We start from the raw sequence: 12,060 nt of genomic DNA, 5'->3' as shown, positions 1-12,060 counted from the left end.
TAACAAAGACAAACACTGACACCACGTAACACAGACACACACTGACACCAAGTAACAATGACATAGACTGACACCAGTTAACAAAGACATACACTGACACCAAGTAACAAAGACATACACTGACACCAATAAACACACACATACACTGACACCAAGTCACAAAGACATACAACGGCACCAAATAACAAAGACATGCATTGCCACCCACTAACACAGACAGACACTGGCACCAAGTAACAAAGACATACACTTACACCAAGTAACAAAGACAAACACTGACACCAAGTAACAAAGACATACACTGACACCCAGTAACAAAGACATACACTGACACCAAGTAACACAGACATACACTGACACCCAGTAACAAAGACACACACTGACACCAAGTAACAAAGACATACACTGACACCAAGTAAAACAGACATACACTGACACCCAGTAACAAAGACACACACTGACACCAAGTAACAAAGACATACACTGACACCCAGTAACAAAGACATAAACTGACACCAAGTAACAAAGACAAACACTGACACCAAGTAACAAAGACAAACACTGACACCAAGTAACAAAGACATACACTGACACCCAGTAACAAAGACATACACTGACACCAAATAACACAGACACACACTGACACCAAGTAACAAAGACAAACACTGACACCCAGGAACAGGGACACGCACTGACACCGAGTAACAAAGACATACACTGACACCAAGTAACACAGACACACACTGACACCAAGTAACAAAGGCATACACTGACACCAAGTAACACAGACATACACTGATACCAAATAACAAAGACATGGACTGACACCAAGTAACAAAGACATACACTGACACCAAGTAACACAGACACACACTGACACCAAGTAACAAAGACATACACTGACACCAAGTAACACAGACATACACTGATACCAATTAACAAAGACATACACTGACACCAATTAACAAAGACATACACTGACACCCAGTTACACAGACATACACTGACACGAAGTAACGAAGACAAACACTGACACCAAGTAACAAAGACAAACACTGACACCAAGTAACAAAGACAGACACTGACACCCAGTATCACAGGCATACACTGACATGAAGTGACAAAGACAAACACTGACACCAAGTAACAAAGACAAACACTGACACCAAGTAACAAAGAAAGACACTGACACCCAGTATCACAGACATACACTGACACGATGTAAAAAAGACATACACTGACACCCAGTATCACAGACATACACTGACACGAAGTAGCAGAGACAAACACTGACACCAAGTAACAAAGACATACACTGACACCCAGTAACACAGACATACACTGACACGAAGTAACAAAGACAAACAATGACACCAAGTAACAAAGACAAACACTGACACCAAGTAACAAAGACAAACACTGACACCCAGTAACACAGACAAGCACTGACACCAAGTAACAAGGACAAACACTGACATCAAGTAACAAAGACAAACACTGACACCCAGTAACACAGACACGCACTGACACCAAGTAACAAAGACATATACTTACACCAAGTAACAAAGACGTACACTGACACCAAGTAACAAAGAGACACACTGACACCAAGTAACAAAGACAAACACTGACACCACGTAACACAGACACACACTGACACCAAGTAACAAAGACATACACTGACACCAGTTAACAAAGACATACACTGACACCAAGTTACAAAGACATACACTGACACCAAGAAACACACACATACACTGACACCAAGTCAGAAAGACATCCACCTGCACCAAATAACAAAGACATGCACTGCCACCCACTAACACAGACAGACACTGGCACCAAGTAACAAAGACATACACTTACACCAAGAAACAAAGACAAACACTGACACCAAGTAACAAAGACATACACTGACACCCATTAACAAAGACATGCACTGACACCAAGTAACACAGACATACACTGACACCCAGTAACAAAGACACACACTGACACCAAGTAACAAAGGCATACACTGACACCAAGTAAAACAGACATACACTGACACCCAGTAACAAAGACATAAACTGACACCAAGTAACAAAGACAAACACTGACACCAAGTAACAAAGACATACACTGACACCCAGTAACAAAGACATACACTGACACCAAGTAACACAGACACACACTGACACCAAGTAACAAAGACAAACACTGACACCCAGGAACAGGGACACGCACTAACACCGAGTAACAAAGACATACACTGACACCAAGTAACACAGACACACACTGACACCAAGTAACAAAGGCATACACTGACACCAAGTAACACAGACATACACTGATACCAAATAACAAAGACATGGACTGACACCAAGTAACAAAGACATACACTGACACCAAGTAACACAGACACACACTGACACCAAGTAACAAAGACATACACTGACACCAAGTAACACAGACATACACTGATACCAATTAACAAAGACATACTCTGACACCAATTAACAAAGACATACACTGACACCCAGTAACAAAGACAAACACTGACACCAAGTAACAAAGACAAACACTGACACCAAGTAACAAAGACATACACTGCCACCCAGTAACACAGACATACACTGACACGAAGTAACAAAGACAAACACTGACACCAAGTTACAAAGACAAACACTGACACCAAGTAACAAAGACATACACTGACACCCAGTATCACAGACATACACTGACACGAAGTAACAAAGACATACACTGACACCAAGTAACAAAGACAGACACTGACACATAGTTACACAGACATACACTGACACGAAGTAACAAAGACAAACACTGACACCAAGTAACAAAGACAGACACTGACACCCAGTATCACAGGCATACACTGACATGAAGTGACAAAGACAAACACTGACACCAAGTAACAAAGAAATACACTGACACCCAGTATCGCAGACATACACTGACACGATGTAAAAAAGACATACACTGACACCCAGTAACACAGACATACACTGACACCAGGTAACACAGACACACACTGACACCAAGTAACAAAGACGTACACTGATACCAAGTAACACAGACATACACTGACACCAAGTAACAATGACATACACTGACACCAAGTAAAACAGACATACACTGACACCCAGTAACAAAGACACACACTGACACCAAGTAACAATGACATACTCTGACACCAAGTAACAAAGACATACACCTACACCAATTAACAAAGACATGAACTGCCACCCAGTAACCCAGACAGACACTGGCACCAAGTAACAAAGACATACACTTACACCAAGTAACAAAGGCAGACACTGACACGAAGTAACAAAGACATACACTGACACCAAGTAACACAGACACACACTGACACGAAGTAACAAAGGCATACACTTGCACCAAGTAACACAAGCATACACTGACACCAAGTAACAAAGACATACACTGACACCCAGTAACAAAGACTAACACTGAAACCAAGAAACACAGACACACACTGACACCAAGTAACACAGACATACACTGACACCCAGTGACAAAGACACTCACTGACACCAAGTAACAAAGACATACACTGACACCAAGTAACAAAGACATCCACTGACACCCAGTAACAAAGACATACACTGACACGAAGTAACACAGACATACACAGACACCCAGTATCAAAGACACACACTGACACCAAGTAACAAAGTTATACACTGACACCAAGTAAAACAGACATACACTGACACCCAGTAACACAGACACACACTGACACCAAGTAACAAAGACATACACGGACACCAAGTAACACAGACATACACTGACACCAATTAACAAGGACATACACTGACACCAATTAACAAAGACATGCACTGACACCAAGTAACAAAGTCAAGCAGTCAAACACTGGCACCAAGTAACAAAGACATACACTGACACCCAGTAACAAAGACAAACACTGACACCAAGTAACAAAGACATACACTGACACCCAGTAACAAAGACAAACACTGACACCAAGTAACAAAGACAAACACTGGCATCAAGTAACAAAGACATACACTGACACCCAGTAACAAAGACAAACACTGACACCCAGTAACAAAGACAAACACTGACACCAAGTAACAAAGACATACACTGACACCCAGTAACACAGACATACACTGACACGAAGTAACAAAGACAAACACTGACACCACGTAACACAGACACACACTGACACCAAGTAACAATGACATACACTGACACCAGTTAACAAAGACATACACTGACACCAAGTAACAAAGACATACACTGACACCAAGAAACACACACATACACTGACACCAAGTCACAAAGACATACACCTGCAGCAAATAACAAAGACATGCACTGCCACCCACTAACACAGACAAACACTGACACCAAGTAACAAAGACATACACTGACACCCAGTAACAAAGACATACACTGACACCAAGTAACACAGACATACACTGACACCCAGTAACAAAGACACACACTGACACCAAGTAACAAAGACATACACTGACACCAAGTAAAACAGACATACACTGACACCCAGCAACAAAGACACACACTGACACCAAGTAACAAAGACATACACTGACACCCAGTAAGAAAGACATAAACTGACACCAAGTAACAAAGACAAACACTGACACCAAGTAACAAAGACAAACACTGACACCAAGTAACAAAGACATACACTGACACCCAGTAACAAAGACATACACTGACACCAAATAACACAGACACACACTGACACCAAGTAACAAAGACAAACACTGACGCCCAGGAACAGGGACACGCACTGACACCGAGTAACAAAGACATACACTGACACCAAGTAACACAGACACACACTGACACCAAGTAACAAAGGCATACACTGACACCAAGTAACACAGACATACACTGATACCAAATAACAAAGACATGGACTGACACCAAGTAACAAAGACATACACTGACACCAAGTAACACAGACAAACACTGACACCAAGTAACAAAGACATACACTGACACCAAGTAACACAGACATACACTGATACCAATTAACAAAGACATACACTGACACCAATTAACAAAGACATACACTGACACCCAGTAACAAAGACAAACACTGACACCAAGTAACAAAGACAAACACTGACACCAAGTAACAAAGACATACACTGCCACCCAGTAACACAGACATACACTGACACGAAGTAACAAAGACAAACACTGACACCAAGTTACAAAGACAAACACTGACACCAAGTAACAAAGACATACACTGACACCCAGTATCACAGACATACACTGACACGAAGTAACAAAGACATACACTGACACCAAGTAACAAAGACAGACACTGACACATAGTTACACAGACATACACTGACACGAAGTAACAAAGAGAAACACTGACACCAAGTAACAAAGACAGACACTGACACCCAGTATCACAGGCATACACTGACATGAAGTGACAAAGACAAACACTGACACCAAGTAACAAAGAAATACACTGACACCCAGTATCGCAGACATACACTGACACGATGTAAAAAAGACATACACTGACTCCCAGTAACACAGACACGCACTGACACCAAGTAACAAAGACATACACTGACACCAAGTCACAAAGACTCACACTGACACCAAGTAACAAAGACGTACACTGATACCAAGTAACACAGACATACACTGACACCAAGTAACAATGACATACACTGACACCAAGTAAAACAGACAGACACTGACACCCAGTAACAAAGACACACACTGACACCAAGTAACAATGACATACACTGACACCAAGTAACAAAGACACACACTTACACCAAGTAACAAAGGCAGACACTGACACGAAGTAACAAAGACATACACTGACACCAAGTAACACAGACACACACTGACACGAAGTAACAAAGGCATACACTTGCACCAAGTAACACAGACATACACTGACACCAAGTAACAAAGACATACACTGACACCCAGTAACAAAGACTAACACTGAAACCAAGTAACACAGACACACACTGACACCAAGTAACACAGACATACACTGACACCCAGTGACAAAGACACTCACTGACACCAAGTAACAAAGACATACACTGACACCAAGTAACAAAGACATCCACTGACACCCAGTAACATAGACATACACTGACACGAAGTAACACAGACATACACAGACACCCAGTATCAAAGACACACACTGACACCAAGTAACAAAGTTATACACTGACACCAAGTAAAACAGACATACACTGACACCCAGTAACACAGACACACACTGACACCAATTAACAAAGACATACACGGACACCAAGTAACACAGACATACACTGACACCAATTAACAAGGACATACACTGACACCAATTAACAAAGACATGTACTGACACCAAGTAACAAAGTCAAGCAGTCAAACACTGGCACCAAGTAACAAAGACATACACTGACACCCAGTAACAAAGACAAACACTGACACCAAGTAACAAAGACATACACTGACACCCAGTAACAAAGACAAACACTGACACCAAGTAACAAAGACAAACACTGGCATCAAGTAACAAAGACATACACTGACACCCAGTAACAAAGACAAACACTGACACCCAGTAACAAAGATAAACACTGACACCAAGTAACAAAGACACACACTGACACCCAGTAACACAGACATACACTGACACGAAGTAACAAAGACAAACACTGACACCAAGTAACAATGACATACACTGACACGCAGTATCACAGACATACACTGACACGAAGTAACAAAGGCAAACACTGACACCAAGTAACAAAGACAAACACTGACACCAAGTAAAAAGACATACACTGACACCCAGTATCACAGACAAGCACTGACACGAAGGAATAAAGACATACACTGTCACCAAGTAACAAAGACATACACTGACACCCAGTATCACAGACATACACTGACACGAAGTAACAAAGACAAACACTGACACCAAGTAACAAAGACTAACACTGACACCCAGTAACACAGACACGCACTGACACCAAGTAACAAAGACATACACTGACACCAAGTAACAAAGACTCACACTGACACCCAGTATCACAGACAAGCACTGACACGAAGGAATAAAGACATACACTGTCACCAAGTAACAAAGACATACACTGACACCCAGTATCACAGACATACACTGACACGAAGTAACAAAGACAAACACTGACACCAAGTAACAAAGACAGACACTGACACCCAGTATCACAGGCATACACTGACATGAAGTGACAAAGACAAACACTGACACCAAGTAACAAAGAAATACACTGACACCCAGTATCGCAGACATACACTGACACGATGTAAAAAAGACATACACTGACTCCCAGTAACACAGACACGCACTGACACCAAGTAACAAAGACATACACTGACACCAAGTCACAAAGACTCACACTGACACCAAGTAACAAAGACGTACACTGATACCAAGTAACACAGACATACACTGACACCAAGTAACAATGACATACACTGACACCAAGTAAAACAGACAGACACTGACACCCAGTAACAAAGACACACACTGACACCAAGTAACAATGACATACACTGACACCAAGTAACAAAGACATACACCTACACCAATTAACAAAGACATGCACTGCCACCCAGTAACGCAGACAGACACTGGCACCAAGTAACAAAGACATACACTTACACCAAGTAACAAAGGCAGACACTGACACGAAGTAACAAAGACATACACTGACACCAAGTAACACAGACACACACTGACACGAAGTAACAAAGGCATACACTTGCACCAAGTAACACAGACATACACTGACACCAAGTAACAAAGACATACACTGACACCCAGTAACAAAGACTAACACTGAAACCAAGTAACACAGACACACACTGACACCAAGTAACACAGACATACACTGACACCCAGTGACAAAGACACTCACTGACACCAAGTAACAAAGACATACACTGACACCAAGTAAAACAGACAGACACTGACACCCAGTAACACAGACACACACTGACACCAATTAACAAAGACATACACGGACACCAAGTAACACAGACATACACTGACACCAATTAACAAGGACATACACTGACACCAATTAACAAAGACATGTACTGACACCAAGTAACAAAGTCAAGCAGTCAAACACTGGCACCAAGTAACAAAGACATACACTGACACCCAGTAACAAAGACAAACACTGACACCAAGTAACAAAGACATACACTGACACCCAGTAACAAAGACAAACACTGACACCAAGTAACAAAGACAAACACTGGCATCAAGTAACAAAGACATACACTGACACCCAGTAACAAAGACAAACACTGACACCCAGTAACAAAGATAAACACTGACACCAAGTAACAAAGACACACACTGACACCCAGTAACACAGACATACACTGACACGAAGTAACAAAGACAAACACTGACACCAAGTAACAATGACATACACTGACACGCAGTATCACAGACATACACTGACACGAAGTAACAAAGGCAAACACTGACACCAAGTAACAAAGACAAACACTGACACCAAGTAAAAAGACATACACTGACACCCAGTATCACAGACAAGCACTGACACGAAGGAATAAAGACATACACTGTCACCAAGTAACAAAGACATACACTGACACCCAGTATCACAGACATACACTGACACGAAGTAACAAAGACAAACACTGACACCAAGTAACAAAGACTAACACTGACACCCAGTAACACAGACACGCACTGACACCAAGTAACAAAGACATACACTGACACCAAGTAACAAAGACTCACACTGACACCAAGTAACAAAGACAAACACTGACACCCAGTAACACATACATGCACTGACACCCAGTAACAAAGACAAACACTGACACCAAGTAACAAAAACAAACACTGACACCCAGTAACATACACACGCACTCACACCAAGTAACAAAGACATACACTGACACCCAGTAACACAGACACTCACTGACACCAAGTAACAAAGACATACACTGACACTAGTTAACACAGACATACACTGACACCAATTAACAAGGGCATACACTGACACCAATTAACAAAGACATACACTGAAACCAAGTAACACAGACATACACTGACACCAAGTAACAAAGACATACACTTACACCAAGTAACAAAGACACACACTTACACCAATTAACAAAGACATACACTGACACCAAGTAACAAAGACATACACTGACATCAAGTAACACAGACACACACTGACACCAAGTAACAAAGAAATACACTGACACCCAGTATCGCAGACATACACTGACACGATGTAAAAAAGACATACACTGACTCCCAGTAACACAGACACGCACTGACACCAAGTAACAAAGACATACACTGACACCAAGTCACAAAGACTCACACTGACACCAAGTAACAAAGACGTACACTGATACCAAGTAACACAGACATACACTGACACCAAGTAACAATGACATACACTGACACCAAGTAAAACAGACAGACACTGACACCCAGTAACAAAGACACACACTGACACCAAGTAACAATGACATACACTGACACCAAGTAACAAAGACATACACCTACACCAATTAACAAAGACATGCACTGCCACCCAGTAACGCAGACAGACACTGGCACCAAGTAACAAAGACATACACTTACACCAAGTAACAAAGGCAGACACTGACACGAAGTAACAAAGACATACACTGACACCAAGTAACACAGACACACACTGACACGAAGTAACAAAGGCATACACTTGCACCAAGTAACACAGACATACACTGACACCAAGTAACAAAGACATACACTGACACCCAGTAACAAAGACTAACACTGAAACCAAGTAACACAGACACACACTGACACCAAGTAACACAGACATACACTGACACCCAGTGACAAAGACACTCACTGACACCAAGTAACAAAGACATACACTGACACCAAGTAACAAAGACATCCACTGACACCCAGTAACATAGACATACACTGACACGAAGTAACACAGACATACACAGACACCCAGTATCAAAGACACACACTGACACCAAGTAACAAAGTTATACACTGACACCAAGTAAAACAGACATACACTGACACCCAGTAACACAGACACACACTGACACCAATTAACAAAGACATACACGGACACCAAGTAACACAGAAATACACTGACACCAATTAACAAGGACATACACTGACACCAATTAACAAAGACATGTACTGACACCAAGTAACAAAGTCAAGCAGTCAAACACTGGCACCAAGTAACAAAGACATACACTGACACCCAGTAACAAAGACAAACACTGACACCAAGTAACAAAGACATACACTGACACCCAGTAACAAAGACAAACACTGACACCAAGTAACAAAGACAAACACTGGCATCAAGTAACAAAGACATACACTGACACCCAGTAACAAAGACAAACACTGACACCCAGTAACAAAGATAAACACTGACACCAAGTAACAAAGACACACACTGACACCCAGTAACACAGACATACACTGACACGAAGTAACAAAGACAAACACTGACACCAAGTAACAATGACATACACTGACACGCAGTATCACAGACATACACTGACACGAAGTAACAAAGGCAAACACTGACACCAAGTAACAAAGACAAACACTGACACCAAGTAAAAAGACATACACTGACACCCAGTATCACAGACAAGCACTGACACGAAGGAATAAAGACATACACTGTCACCAAGTAACAAAGACATACACTGACACCCAGTATCACAGACATACACTGACACGAAGTAACAAAGACAAACACTGACACCAAGTAACAAAGACTAACACTGACACCCAGTAACACAGACACGCACTGACACCAAGTAACAAAGACATACACTGACACCAAGTAACAAAGACTCACACTGACACCAAGTAACAAAGACAAACACTGACACCCAGTAACACATACATGCACTGACACCCAGTAACAAAGACAAACACTGACACCAAGTAACAAAAACAAACACTGACACCCAGTAACATACACACGCACTCACACCAAGTAACAAAGACATACACTGACACCCAGTAACACAGACACTCACTGACACCAAGTAACAAAGACATACACTGACACTAGTTAACACAGACATACACTGACACCAATTAACAAGGGCATACACTGACACCAATTAACAAAGACATACACTGAAACCAAGTAACACAGACATACACTGACACCAAGTAACAAAGACATACACTTACACCAAGTAACAAAGACACACACTTACACCAATTAACAAAGACATACACTGACACCAAGTAACAAAGACATACACTGACATCAAGTAACACAGACACACACTGACACCAAGTAACAAAGACATACACTGACAACAAGTAACGCAGACATACACTGACACCAAGTAACAAAGACATACACTGACACCCAGTAACAAAGACACACACTGAAACCAAGTAACACAGACGCACACTGACACAAAGTAACACAGACATGCACTGACACCCAGTGACAAAGACACACAGCGACAATAAGTAACAAAGACATGCACTGACACCAAGTAACAAAGACATACACTGACACCCAGTAACAAAGACATACACTGACACCAGGTAACACAGACATACACTGATACCCAGTAACAAAGACACACACTGACACCAAGTAACAAAGACGTACACTGACTCCAAGTAAAACAGACATACACTGACACCCAGTAACAAAGACAAACACTCACACCCAGTAACAAAGACATACACTGACACCCAGTAACAAAGACATACACTGACACCAAGTAACACAGACACACACTGACACCAAGTAACAAAGACAAACACTGACACCCAGGAACACAGACACGCACTGACACCGAGTAACAAAGACATACACTGACACCACGTAACACAGACACACACTGACACCAAGTAACAAAGACAAAGACTGACACCAAGTAACAATGACATACTCTGACACGCAGTATCACAGACATACACTGACACCAATTAACAAGGACATACACTGA

This window comes from Heterodontus francisci, unplaced genomic scaffold, assembly GCF_036365525.1.
Source record: "Heterodontus francisci isolate sHetFra1 unplaced genomic scaffold, sHetFra1.hap1 HAP1_SCAFFOLD_58, whole genome shotgun sequence".
In the NCBI taxonomy this organism is placed as follows: Eukaryota; Metazoa; Chordata; class Chondrichthyes; order Heterodontiformes; family Heterodontidae; genus Heterodontus; species Heterodontus francisci.
The sequence above is the reverse complement of the archived record's forward strand: the minus strand, read 5'-3'. Positions refer to the sequence as shown.